Below are 15748 nucleotides of genomic sequence, written 5' to 3'. Positions count from 1 at the left end.
ACTGAAGCTTCTTAGTTTTTAGATTCACTCTTTCAAGGCAAGAAGTAATAAAATGATATTGTTCGAATTTCGAACCTATGTCCCAAAAGCGTTTGAAAATAGAGAGTTCATCGTCCTTTGAAATTTCATGTGTACACATTTTCACACATCATCTTCTTACCGGTGTAAATGACTTCTTTTCCATTTCCTTGCCTTTGTGTATGACTTGCCACTGTTTCTATTTATTTTTCTTTTTTCGGTTTTCCATTTAGTTTTCTTCACAAGCTTCTTTTTTCCCATATTTTCGGTCATGATTCACTGCTGCAACTGACAACCTGAAGTAGGCCTAAACATCGAATACTAGCCTACTACAGTACGGCTTGCAACGAGATGTGACTGCCGCTGTAGTAGGCGCGTTCACTCGTTCAACGTAAACACGTAACATTGTTTCCTGTGTTAGTATTGAAGCTAGACTTAAGAAAATTTACTACAGTGTACTATACACATTCAACAATCTACTCCCTTGATCGTCGGAAAACGGGCGTATAAAGGTATACGCCGTTATTCGGGTGAAGTCCTCAATTTAGCTTTTGATCTTAATATCGAAAGATCCTCCCCTAACAACCTAAAATTCGGGAAGTGGTTTGCTTTTAAATGATGCCTGACAGTGTCTGCCCGAAACCATGTCCGTAAGGACCTCATATTCTATCGCAGTTAGGGCTGATGGTTTTGACTTCACTGAAAATGGATCTATAATCCACTCATATTTGTTTCGAATCGATTCCTGAGTTTCCCTTGGAAAGTATGAATTCATATTTTGAAGCAAATTATCATGGTGCTCTTGTATTACTGATATGAATGAGTTATTCATTGTTATGTTATTTTCTTCTGTAATGTTTGAAGTCAAAGAGAAACATGCCAGATTCTTATTCTAGACTCTTTCCATGTAGAACGTTATCTTTTTCTTCAGTGCGGCAATTTTGTCATTAACATTGAACAGCATGACTATATCTAATACAAAAACTAAATCAATGGCCCTCAAAGGAAAAATACAAAAACGAATAAAAATAGTCGTAAATCAGGAAGTTATAGAACAGGTCTCAAATGTTATATACTTGGGTACTAAAATTTCAACTATGAGCGCACAAACAGATATAGAACAGAATTTACAAAAATATAATAAATTAAATGGTTGTATAAAAATACATTTTGGGAAAGGTATGAGGAAAGAAATTAAACTAAGAATACATAATATTACTTCAAAACAAGCCCTAAAATTCGCAAGTGAAACTTGGGTCTTAAGAGCTAAAGATAAATCAAGAATAGAAGCAGCACATATGAGGTTCCTGAGATCAACACTGGGAGTTACCCGAAGAGATAGACTACGTAATAAAGATATTAGAAACCAACTACAACAGGAGGATATGGTGGAAGAGATACAAAGATATCAGAAGCAATGGAAAGAACATGTATTAAGAATGAGTCCTTCAAGACTTCCACGGCAAGCTTTTTTTTACAGACCATTTGGAGGCCGAAACGTTGGGAGACCGGTGAGAAGATTGAGTGACCAATTTGACTGAAAACACTTAATTAGCCTCGGAACAGGTCGCAAAGGCCTAAACCGTGTTTAGGAAGAAGAAGAAGAAGAAGAAGAAGAAGAAGAAGACATTGAAAATAGTCTTCTGTTTCCCTTGTATGGATGTGCTGAATTCGTTATTTTTTACAAAATGTGTGCTAAGTAACATAATTTGCACAACGATTTCTGATGATTCAAATAATCTGCTAGCAAACTCTTTTGGTCATTCAAAACTGAAGACAACGCTTATCAAGCGACTATCATGTTTAATAAATAATTAATAACAATGACTTGTATATACTTTCCATATCTTCATACGGAATTTTGAGTAGCTTACATTGCAAAGATCGTGCCTTAACAAAGTTGATAATTTAGACGACGTTGTCTAGTACATGCCTTAATAACGATGGTATTTTTTTTTTTCGTTGCAAGGGCGTGTCGGTGTAGTACACAATGACTACTTGTGAAATTTTTTTAACTTTCTAGATCCTTTTAACACCGCCAGCAACAGGACCTACCATGGGCTTTGCGCCATCTGTGCATACATTAATGCAAACATTAATGCAATTGTTCCATGGTATCGTTGAAGGATAGATAGAACAGAGAAAAATTCTCTTCGGCACCAGGATTCGAACCCGGGTTTTCAGCTCTACGTGCTGAAACTTTATCCACTAAGCCACACCGAATTCCAATTCCGATGCTAGATCGAATTCCCTCAGTTTAAGCTCTATCTCTCAGTTTTCCCTTTGGTGGCCTACCCTCATGTACTGTGTCACAGAATATGTGACAGTGGCACAATGTCCAACGCACTATGTACAGAGGTGCACTCAGTACGAGTGACTAAGTCGCCGGAATCCGACGGGATGAGCGCCGTCTTGAATCACTAAGTGATTATATACGCATTCATAATATTATGATGTACGTACTTCGGTACATCATAATAATACCATAGTACCGGTATCGAGTTTCAATGAAGACATCTATCAGGGGAAAAGAAATCAGAACCGCTTGTAGAGAATGGCAATGGCTTGCAGAACAAAATATCTTCATGAAAAGAATCTGAAAATTCGTACTGCACAAACAGCTAATCCGGCAACGTTCGTGGATTCGTCAAGTTGTAGCAAAAATTTAGTTTCATTGGTACGGGAAATTATGGTATTTTTAACATCATTTGATGGATCCTGGATCCCATTACGCAAAGTGTTATTTGATAATGGCACACTGGAGATCAAGTTTGCAGTTCTTTCGTCCACCATGCACTTCACTACCTTCACTAATAGTGGTTTTATAAGAATTCCGGCAAGAGTGTGATGTTTACCAGTAATACCCAGGTCATGACTAACCAAGTACGACGTTTCCAGTGCTTTATAGTTATTTGTCTTTATATGAGATAAAATTTTTGTCTGAACCGCATGGAGTTCGTCACATTTTCTTTTGAAGTAGTCTGCAGTTTTATTTGTGAAGTCAGGATGAGTTTCGAAATGCTGTCTAAGCTTGTCAGGGAGCATAGAACTATTGGGCAAAACTTTGTTGCATATCATACACTGTGGACGTCCATCAGTAAACTCAGTGAATTCCATATCCAAATATGAATCACAATATTTTCGTTGTTTTACTTCCTTTTTTGTACCTCTACACTAGGCATCGCAAACTCTGAAGTAGGATCATGTGTAGTATATTCTGAACTCAATCCCAAAGAATTCGCACTATCTTCTTCGAAAGTAAGGTTACAGCTATTGTTATCCCCCTTTGACTGAGCATTGGTTGATGACTAATGACTATAGTAGATCTATTATTGCTGCTTCTATCTAGCAAGAAGAAATCAAACTATTTTCTGAGAAAGTACGTTTCGCTTGATGGAAGTAGTTTACGTTTTTCGCACCAGAGACTAGATGGAAACAGAAATTTTTGTTATTCGCGGTCGGAGCCCCTGAGACTTACTTGCGGAGCTCCAAGGGCTCCGCGGAGCACACTTTGGGAACCGCTGCGATACACCAGCTGTAGTCGTGACGTCACAACTCCAGGCAGTTCACTGCGATTCTTCCTTACGCAGTAGCGTTTGGTACGGTGAAGCAACTAGTGTCTTATTATTTTATATATAAGTTTGTGTGCTATTCTATCGGAAATGCCTCACTGTCGCATTTTTGGGTGTTGAAATACTACAAACACAGATATTCATGTATTTCCTAATCGCCTAATCGCATTGCCCGCTATATCATCTCTTTGAGTGCCGCTGTCGTACAATGCTAAAGATGAGTGTCAAAGAACAGTGTACAATATACTCACAATACTCTATATAAGGCAACCGGGGTTAATAAGGCCCACCTAAGGAATAAAACGTTCTTTCTTTGAAATGGAGACGTTTAGCAATTTCTAAATAATGGAATAGCATACTTTTATAGTTGTCCTATAATGTTTTACTTCAAATAAATATTCAGACACATAAATGCTGTGAGCAATGAAAATTAACATCATGTCACTGGGCCTTATATCCTGCTGTGACAGATAATAAGGCCCACAATAAAGAATATAAGTATTGATCACAATTTGGGCATACAGAGTCTTCAGTTTTTTCCTCAGTGAGGCCTACACATTCATCGTCCACCCAACATTCACTAGAGACACACACATGTATGTCTACAACAATTCTCTTCGCAGACAGAACACATCCGCGTCCCCTGGATGTTTACAAATCCTGAAGTTGATGGTTCATCCAATCCTCTTTCTGCATTAGGAACTGTCAGTCTTTCGTTTGTTTCATTTCTTGCAAAAAAGATTGTGCTTCAGAGTTTGAACTTTATAGTCCAGGGACTTCTATGAACTTGTGGGCGTTTCCACGTATTTATTTCATGGGCCTTATGTCCTGCTCTGTTACTTCGCGCCAATTTTAATTTATGGAGTGCTCATATGCTCATTAGCGAAAGTTTCACGGTAGCCCCAAACTTCTTAAAGTTTAAACAATAACGTGCATTTAATATTATATTAATAACACTCAGTAAAACGATTAAATATCAACTTAAATTTTGCAAAATTTTATCATGAAAGCGGAAGTAATCACATATAGCTTGTTGCCACCAGTCAGCTACAATCAAGAACGAGAATCTAATTTCTTTATACCTCACTCGAATTCAAGAAGAAATAGGTCTTAAGAGCTGTTGCTCTCTTTTGCAAAAGTGTATAACTGATGGCAAAACTAGGTAGTTGGCCTTAATACCCCCAGGTACCTTACACAATGTGTTTATTCAATCTATTAGTATAATCGCAAAAGATTACAGAATAAATTCAAAGCGTGGGTGAATCGAATAAATCGGCGTAATTTCGAACCCATCCGGAATGCCGTCGTTTGTTCTGAATATTTAACTCCAGAAGATTTTGAAATTACGTCCCGGCTTAGAAATGAACTTCTGCGTATCAAAACAAGTAGACCGGTTTTTAAATAGTACAATCCCTTCTTTGAGATTGAAACCGGGTGAAATTAATGGACGTCATCAAAGTCAGAGAAAAACTGGTGCATATGTAAGGAAGAAGATTATAAAACAAGCAATAGACGAGTCATTTATAAGTTCATGCAGCGAACTTTGTGAGGCAGTGAACAAAGAAGCAGTGATATCCAAGAACAAACAAGTGATGATGCCAATTTAAACACACATACAAATTGCAATGAATTAGGTGTGCAGTGTTGGCTGGAGAGTGAAATTTTCAGAGGTATTTCAAACTGTGAAAGTGAGGAAGTAAATGATACGGATGTGTCCTTTTGTGAAACAACTAGTAGCAGTAGTGACGAGTGCACTGACTCCATAGCAAAAGCGGTTTCAACGAAATATAACAATTTAAAAATAGACAAGAGTGCTATATTTTTATTGTATGGGAATGATTACTCTCTCTGTTCGCCTTTTATCCAATAAAAATTTCGATGTGTATATTGATACAAATTTATCAGTTAACGCTTCGAATCTGTTTTTAAAAATGCAGGTTGTAATAGATTTTTGAAATTCATTACTTTCTTCTCATCGAGTTATCACTAACATTGAAAGAATTATAAATGGCCAGCAATATGTTTATTGGAGGTAAAGTTATTAAAACCTTATAAAAGGAAGGAACAATTGGTAAAAAAATGTGAAAAATTAAGATAATTTTTTAATGTTCTGATTATCGGTTGCAAAATATAATAAATTGTGGTGGATTTTTTAAAATTAAAAACAATTTCTAATTAATCAAAATACTAAACTTCCCTTCTATCAGCAGTTTGAAAGTTTCTGTAGGGTCTGGGTATTCGCGACGAATTTCTTTCATTACTCATGAACGCATGACTTTTCTGTTTCCTCTTCCGAGGGGATTCCAAGAATTAATCGAGTAAACAAACTGTAAGCTACATAGCGTGTGTTTCTGTTATTTACCTCCCGTAACTCTTCCCTTTCAAAATTAGACTCCGTCCATCATAACATGCCTAGCAGTATTCAACGTGTCTCTGTTTGGTACAACAGCGTGAAATGCATTATGAAATGTAATACATTCAGCACTTTCCTTTACATATCTTACCATTGCACTTTCACAGCAACAAAAATAAGGCTGGTCCACGATAAATCGGGAACGGAAACAACGGGAACGAGAACGGAAATAATGTTTAAATAAATGTATTTAAATGTGAGCATTCACAATTAACTATTATTGTGAACCAGCCTATACTCTTGATGAGTTGCTGAAGAAACACATTCACCACAGAAACACCAATCCGTGGTTCTCAGCCGGTTTGTATTCTCACTGCTTTCTTCCCGTATTATTTTCACCTTTCCTGGCCCGATTCCAGCCATGATTCGTGGAAATAACTATTTCATATAAGACACGACACCAGAAACTTATACTAATATTATACTAATATTGACGCAGGAAGAAGCTTACAATTACCGTATAAAGCCCAGTTGCTGCTACTCACGGTTGGCATACTCACCAAGTGGAGTTGTAACGTCACTTCTATAACTCTGGGAATTTTTAACTGTGGATTGTCGCCGTTCTATTAATCGTACGACGAATCGATCCGGTTTTCACAGAAACTATACTAATCTCTACGCCCACGATTAGAGTTGGGTCGATTCGTGAACGAATCGTTCATTCGAACGACTAATAATAAAGAATCGTAAGAATCGATTCGTGGTATCAACGAATCGTCGTTCAAAAGAATAGTAACGAATTGACATGGTATCGTAACCCACGATTCTATTTACTTGTTTGATGTAACCTGTCAACGGACATTTCCGAACCGTGCCGAATACTCCCGAGCGAGAGTGAAATCAAAATACTGCATTTGTTAAGTATGGAAAATAATGAACACAAACCTAAAATGTGCATAGTTAAATAGAGATGTAATGCAAAAAATGTACTTCGTAATAAGGTTCAGTTGATAAATTATAATTTAGAAACATTATCTTGGGTAATTTTGTAGACTAATGGAGGTCGTGCTGAATGGTTCCAGCCAATGAGAAAGAGACAATCCAATGTCTCGCCTCTTATGCCATCTATGCGAGAGATGTAGAACGTTTTTGTTCTACGCATGGTTTGCAAAGGAAAGTGTCCTGTAAGTCGTTCGTTGACATCACAGAGTAGGAAGAATCGTGAACTAATTGACGATTCAAAAGAATAGTTGGAATCGCAGACTGAGAAGAATCGTTAGAATCGATTCGTAATGTATGATTGAATCGTTGGAATCGACTTCTGAAAAAGAATCGTGTTGCCCAATTCTACCCACGATGTCACAACCATTTTCTACCTAAAAGTGCATTAGAAGTAGAGTCAGTAGAAGAAAAAATCACCAGATACAAATTCAATTGGCTAGATCATGTAAGAAGAATGGAAAATTCAAGAATCCCAAAAATTATGATGCAATATAAACCTAGAGGACATCGTCGACCAGGAAGACTGCTAGATGGGGCCGAAACAGGTCTACAAAGGCCTAATTCGTGAAGGATGATGATGATGATGAAGTGCATTTAAGTTGGCAGGGTCTTTAAGAATTTTAACACATAATCTAACAGTGAGTAAAGAAAACACTATGCACTTAAAAATTTTGTTCCACACATTGAAGTATTCCTGAATGATTAATATTACAACTCCGTAAAAAATTACACCAAATGACGGGTGCCACTTTTTTTTCACAAGCAGTTTAAATATTAGCAAATTTGTATCCATTTGTCTATGCTTTCCCGTAAGAGTGCTTAATACCACTCATGCACTAGAGTGGTCATTTGTACATGATACGACTATATGAGGCGTTGCGTCAGAGATAGTCACAAGCCACACTTCGATGGAAATTAAGATCTTGTTATAATTCTATTCTCTACCTATAGATGTCTCCAAAACTACATAATTTTCTGCAATCCGGTAGACGTATTGAGAATTATAAGGAGGTGTTGTTTTCTCTTTCACTCTTTGGCTTCATATTTTTCCTGAGACATAATCACAAGCCACCGATATAGTGTCTGTGAGGAAGAAGCTTGATTTTCAATCCGTAGTATGTGGTAATTCTGAAATAAAACCTGATAAATTGGAAAGTGATTTATCCACTAATGGCAATAATGGATTCCCCACTGAATTTGAACTGAATCGGATTCAGAAAACGAACAGGTAAGGGAATAAAAATATCTAAATTTCAAGCAAAACCTTGTCTGGCACAGTGTTTCCCTTATTAATTCTGATATAGGTAGTGTTACTTATTGTGAAATATGAAATATACAAAACTAAATAAAAATTAATTATTTCCTTTCATGTTAGATTGGATATAAGACCGTATACTAAAATATTTTGAGTTACAATAGTGCATGTGGCTTGTGGTTCTATCTGATGCATTTTTTTTTCAGATGGCACCAAAATCTATGATTAATGAATTTATTTCTTATAATGCTGCAAAAAATGAAAGAAAGAAGTTCCGAAAAATTTTTGACCCAAAATTTAATATTAAGTTCAAAATATCTCACACTGACACATGTGGCAAATATGATAATGTTCAGAAACAGTTGAATGATGATAGACAAACACAAAGGCCTGTGACTGAAATAAGAGCAATAGAAACAGTCAGAAATCTTCATCATGCACAATAATAAAAGATCTTTCTGAAATTGCTAAGAAAAAGGATAAAATTCATGTCATTGCAATGGACTGCCACAGACATTACCTACCCCAAAGTTAACTATGAGTGCAGTTTTTTTATTGCAGCAATGTTTGGACATACAACTTAGGATACACAACAGTTCCACAGGTTTACGTAGGGTGTAATATATTTCTCTGGAATGAAAAGCAGGCTAGAAGAAGAGTAGACGAGGTGGGGAGTTGCTTATAGAAGAAAAACTTGCAGATAGCTGATCTAATATGAACATCTCATAAGATAACTGATATCTGTAAGGGACAGAACAAAAATTGGACGATTATAGCCATGGGGAGAACACTAGTAGAATGCAGAAGATTTAAATATGTAACCCATTGGTTCCTCCACGTGTGTCATATCAGATTACCCAGCGGCCTTAATTTCGGACGAATAGAAAAACTTGCACGAACAAGCAGAGGCATTTATGATCCGAATGATTGGGCTGATGTTAACCAAATTGTTTGTCAATGTATGTAACTTTCACTGTCATTATTATGCAAAGAAAAGATTTCAAGGATGTGGAAAGTTTGCAGTCTAACATAATGAAAAGGACTGGTTACAATAATAAACCTGTTCGATTTTCGGATGCCGTCAGCTTCAAGCTTGAAGAGAATAATCACAATAATTTTCAGCTCGCTCATTTGTAAATTGACGAAAATAATGTATTTTAATTGTATTTTTTTACTTTTTAATTAACGTTCCGCTTAAACTACAAAGGTTATTTAGTATTTGGAACGATGGGATAATAACTGTAATTTTAATTTTTTTTTTTTTTGCAAGATCCAATTGAATCTACAGAGGCTATTCAGAGATGATAAGATGACAGTATTATTAATCAAAATACAAATTTTACCCAGTAGCAGTTATTCTCTGCAAAATGAAAATTAATCCTTTTATGTGCCTGTTCTCCTTCATATAATTATACCTGTAAAAACCAGACAAATTTAATGACTGCAGAGGGAAATATTAAAACTATGCCATAAATTACGTCCTGTTAGGAAATTTCCATTGTATTCAATCGAAGCAATCACGAAAACAAAAGCTTTTTTCCGTCAATGGCTTCTGCATGTTCGTCCACGAATTGACGCCATATGTCCAAGTGCGGTTTGGAATGCTCTCCACAGCTGTTCATTTGCAGTCATACGCAATCCATACACAACATGCACAAAACAATTCAGTTTTAAACACTGCGATTATGTACATAAAACAGGGTTGAGTTTTAACCACTTCAATAACATATTAATCACTAATCCAACACTTGACGTAAGTGTTTGATATACAATGTGAAGTGCAATGATCCACGTTAACCAGTTGTTTTCATACACGAAACATGTACAATAAGAATAAACAATGGCACTGTTAATATTTCAGTAACATGAATTTTAAAAAAGGGAATGAACCAGAGGGTTTATTTCAGTTTTTGCCTGAGGGAAGGAAAACTTTTTTTCAGGAAAAACTTGTAGGGTACATCGCGTGTCGCACTTGCTCACTATTTCCTCTGAAATCAAATATTTTCCATGTCGCAAACTAGGGCAAACTTGACCATTAAAAATTTCACCATGATATCAGATGCAGTAAATGATTTAAAAGTAGATTATTTTTTCTCCATTGTTTATCTCTTTTACTATATTATGTCACAAATAGGGCTGATATAGTTTAATTTATATTTGTTTTATGATCCCACTTTACAGAAAATTAGAAGTTCCCACACATAGGCCTACGCCTAGTTTTAATTTCTTATTCTACTTCAGTTTCTGTCAGATTCGTTTCCAATTCGCTGTGGGCTAAAGCAAGGAGATGCACTATCACCTTTACTTTTTAACTTTGCTCTAGAGTATGCCATTAGGAAAGTCCAGGATAACAGAGAGGGTTTGGAATTGAACGGGTTACATTAGTTGCTTGTCTATGCGGATGACGTGAATATGTTAGGAGAAAATCCACAAACGATTAGGGAAAACACGGGAATTTTACTGGAAGCAAGTAAAGAGATAGGTTTGGAAGTAAATCCCGAAAAGACAAAGTATATGATTATGTCTCGTGACGAGAATATTGTACGAAATGGAAATATAAAAATTGGAAATTTATCTTTTGAGGAGGTGGAGAAGTTCAAATATCTTGGAGCAACAGCAACAAATATAAATGATACTTGGGAGGAAATTAAACACAGAATAAATATGGGAAATGCCTATTATTATTCGGTTGAAAAGATTTTATCATCCAGTCTGCTCTCAAAAAATCTGAAAGTTAGAATTTATAAAACAGTTATATTACCGGTTGTTTTTTATGGTTATGAAACTTGGACTTTCACTTTGAGAGAGATACATAGATTAAGGGTGTTTGAGAATAAGGTGCTTATGAAAATATTTGGGGCTAAGAGGGATGAAGTTACAGAAGAATGGAGAAAGTTACACAACACAGAACTGCACGCATTGTATTCTTCACCTGACATAATTAGGAACATTAAATCCAGACGTTTGAGATGGGCAGGGCATGTAGCACGTATGGGCGAATCCAGCAATGCATATAAAGTGTTAGTTGGGAAGCTGGAGGGAAAAAGACCTTTGGGGAGGCAGAGACGTAGATGGGAGGATAATATTAAAATGGATTTGAGGGAGGTGGGATATGATGGTAGAGAGTGGATTAATCTTGCTCAGGATAGGGACCAATGGCGGGCTTATGTGAGGGCGGCAATGAACCTCCGGGTTCCTTAAAAGCCAGTAAGTAAGTTAAATTTATTGAACTCCTTACGTACTATTAATTCTTAGAGAAAAAAATCATAGCCTAGAAGAGTGCCTGTTTTCTGTGGCACGGGGTCTTGAATAAACTAACTATGGTTGTGGTCAAAGTAAAATAATTATTGTTGAAAATCAGATTAAGTATAAGAAAAATAGTTATAAACTCGTTTACAGGAGTCTTTAGAAGTGACGAGGGAAACGAAATATTCCGAGAAACCTATTCCTCAAAAGTTCTGTCCACAATAAATCGCATATCTGCTCAAAATAAAAAAAAATAAAACCTGTAACTTTTCGGTGAAAAACCATTGGCTGACAGAGGTCAGATGGACCCCTTAAAATACAGATGTCGCACTAAAACTCTAATTGAGGGACTCTGACATAAATTCTTGAGACTTCGATGGCAACTTTTACTACTTTCTTTTGTTCAAGTAATTTTGAGTCCTCCCCTTTCCTTGAGCCCTTAGGAAAAGTTGTTCTAGTTTTCAGCATTGAATTGCTAGTTCTGTGGATTGTGGCAAGAGGCATCAGTCAGCATAAGAAAGGAAAGACACATCCAGAGAAGTTCTGCCTCCACGCTCCCTCCTCTGCCACGACTTGACTACTGGAATAGAGTTTAAAAACTCGTTAAGTTTTCTGGACTGGACGTGACTTACAAGTTTCAGGAGGGACATATCTCCTACAGCTAACTGGCTACTTCTCTTTTTGTTCATTTCTTTCACTCTGGTTTCTAGGCGACACTTTTTGATGTAGCTGGCGACAATTCTCGGACTGGGCAGCGTCAGAAAACTTACAGAAATACATCACTTGTTTTCAGATACTTACAACAGGTCCTGACCTAAAACGAATGTCCAAAAAGTTCACTGCTCATGAATTACGCTCTTGGTTTTAACACTTATTCGTATTATCATCATCATCATCATCATCATCATCATCATCATCATCATCATCACTATTGCTATTATTCAGGTCCCTGAAGGCAATACGATATGTTTATTGAATTGTTTATGTCTTAAATTTAATTAACTTACTTGTTTTGTTTTATACATATAGCTCAACTGATGAATGATCGTTTGCGTTTGTAAATTTAATAATCTGATTGGCTATGTATTGTATATTTTTAGTAGAGCCATCGATGTAGCTCAGTCGGCAGACTCGCTGGGCTGCTGATCCGGAGCTGCGTTCGGGCTTGGGTTGGATCCCCCTTTGGTCTCATTGAATGGTTTCTTCCGAGGTTTTCCCCAGCCGTGGGACTGAAGCCGGATGGTCTATGGCGAGTCCTCGGCATCACTTCATTTCACCCCTTTGATTTGATTACCTGGTTGGGTTTTTCCCGAGGTTTTCCCCAATCAAAAGGCAAATGCCGGGTAATCTTTTGGCGAATCCTCAGATCTCACCTCAATGTAAAAATTGTAATTGTAATATTATAAAATTTTTACTTGTTCCACATCTTAAAGCTTCATTGCTCATGTAAGATCTATGGAATATAATAAATGAATGAATGAATGAATACGAGGAACGTTCAGAAAGTAAATTTCCCTGGAGCCCTTTACAGAAAGAAAACACAATTTCGTGGAAAGATTTATTGAAACATACAGCAATTGTTGAGCTATTTTTTTTCAACATATTCCCTACTGGAATTGAGACATCTGTCATACCATGGGATCAACTTTTATATCCTTGTGTCGTAAAAGTTTACTGCCTGAGATCGGAACCAGTGTGTGACAGCCGTCTACACTCCTCTGTTGATCCCACAGTATGACAAATGTCTCAGTCCCTGTGGGGAATATGTTGAAAAATAGCTAAAAAATTGCTCTATCTCTTCCAAGAAATATTTTCATGAAAGTGTGTGCTCTTCCTGTAAATGGCCCAGGGAAACTTACTTTCTGGATGCACCTCGCATTTCAAGAGTAATATTGTCTTACGTGTCCTATAAAAGGTCATAATTATGTTTACTTAAAAATAAATATTCTAAATCTCTTTCCTCAGCTTACAGAAGCAGTAAAACGACCAGATCATACAATTTTATATCGGTATTTTAAATGTGTAATTGACATAATTGTTGCTATATTACTATATGTGACATTATTCTTGTTGTGGCTGACATTTTTACTGTCATGTTCATGTTAATTGTTATTGGTAACTCAATTTGATAGAAGGCTTACTGCACCCCAGATCAAAAGTTGTCAAACTGGAAAACAAAAAATAAGTGTTTAGAAGTCACATAAATATGAATCCGGCTATGTATGCAATGGAGAGGGAAAAAATTGGCCATCCTACCCCATTATATCATGGCTTAGTTTTCTCATGAGTGGTTCCCTGTTGGTATCATTTGTGAGATTCAGACCTGTCTTCGGACAGTTGACTGAACAACAATCTGCTTAACGCCTTTTCTTGTATTTTTATTTATAGCGTCGATGAATTTGGTGACAGCGAGATAGTATTGAGTGATATTCGCCTTACTCTTTGAGAAAACTTTGGAAAAACCTAACCAGAGAATCAACCAAGCGAGATTCAAACTCAACTTCCGAACTCAGCTTCAGATCAACAGGCAAACGCGCTACCGCCTGAGGTATGCCGGTGTCTTAACATGGAATTCTCCTGCATCACGAAAGTAACTCGATTCTATTATTATCTACCACGCGACTCAAATATGTTCGACTTATAATATGTCTTTTTACTGTGTCATCAACATTATTATTATTATTATTATTATTATTATTATTATCATTATTATTATTATTATTATTATTATTATTGACATTCTTGATAGATAAGTGTGTCTCTTATCTTTTGTTTCCTGTTTTCTTTGCCATTATCAAAAAACCTAACTGCTAGCGAAAGTTAGCGTTGGTTCACAACTCAAAGAAATTAGGAAAATTATTATTATTATTATTATTATTATTATTATTATTATTATTATTATTATTATTATTAACATTCTTGATAGATAGGTGTGTCTCTTATCTTTTGTTTCCTGCTTTTCCTTGCCATGCTTCTTAAATGGGACTGTCATATTGACTTAAATGGGACTGTCGTATTGACATACTATCTAAGAAACTCAACAAAGGTGTTTTTATGTTTAGGAAATTAAAAACAAATGTTAGTGTTGAAGTGCTAAAATCCATATACTATGCTTATATCCATATCCATCTGACGTATGGAATAATAGTTTAGGGCAATGATCCTAAAATAATAAAGTTATTGAGACTACAAAAGAGGGCAGTAAGAATAATCTGCAGGGAACGGATTTATATGGACTAAAAATATATGAAATATGTAAATATATATGTAGTTATTTTTACCAAAATATGGAATTAAATATGGATTTTTACCAAAATATGGAATTAAATATGGACTTAAAATTATAAAAAAATGACTATGTACGTTAAATATTGGTACATTTTAATCAAACTAAACAAAAAATATAATGGACGTACCTTATCTTCCAATGTAGTTTCAACAAAACACAATTTTTATTGTCTGTTACCATAACAATAGGTTACAAACATTTCTTTCAAGTGCTGAAAAGTGAATCTTCTTCTATTGTCTCTGAGGATAGATTTATACTGACTAAAAGAGCGTTCGACGTCACAAGAAGTAACTGGTACATAGTTCAATTTCACAATGTCTGCTGGGGATAAGTCCAAGTTAATCTTCACTGTTGATTCACCACTCATCACAGCAACAACCTTTTGTAGTTCTTCATATCCAGGGTTTTTTGAAAGTACAGTGTCCACCTTAGCTCTTACTGCATCTGCAACTTTACCTCTACCACGATTCAGTTGTTCCACAGTACTATTTAAAATTTCAAAACTTTCAGATAGTGAAAGGTGCCTATTTTGGAGACTTTTGAGCGTTTTTATGATGCATGAAAATGTATGCTGAATGTGAGCTAAGTCATTCTTCACACTTATGTCACAGGTAACTGTTTTCGCAGTATCAATTGAGACTGCATCTTCAGAGTCCAATGCAAGGAGAACATTGTTAATAGAGTCTATATGTTCGGCATAATATTCAACTGCTTCTAGCCATGTACCCCATCTAGTTAAAATTGGCTTTGGTGGCAATGGAATTTCAGGGTACATTTCTTTCAACACGTTAACTCTACTGGGAGCTTTGAGAAATACTTTTTTCACTGATGAAATCAACAAATCTACTTTAGGGAAATTGTCTCTGACCACTTCTGCCACACGATGAAATGCATGCGCCACACAAGTAAAATGAGTCAATTTAGGATATACAACAGATAATGCTTGTCCAGCTTTGACCATATAAGGGGCAGCATCGCTAATAAAGAATAACACATTATCGTACATAATACCC

General features: G+C 36.1%; 1 protein-coding gene across 12 annotated transcripts in view; it reads right to left on the bottom strand.

Annotated features, from left to right (window-relative positions):
* Nucleotides 1-15748, bottom strand: part of CASK (peripheral plasma membrane protein CASK) — a 766374-nt gene that overhangs the window by 398391 nt on the left and 352235 nt on the right. The window lies entirely within an intron of this gene.

This window comes from Periplaneta americana, chromosome 16 (genome assembly GCF_040183065.1).
Source record: "Periplaneta americana isolate PAMFEO1 chromosome 16, P.americana_PAMFEO1_priV1, whole genome shotgun sequence".
NCBI classification, from domain to species: Eukaryota; Metazoa; Arthropoda; class Insecta; order Blattodea; family Blattidae; genus Periplaneta; species Periplaneta americana.
Note: the sequence above shows the minus strand (reverse complement) of the source record. Positions and strands in the feature narration are given on the sequence as shown.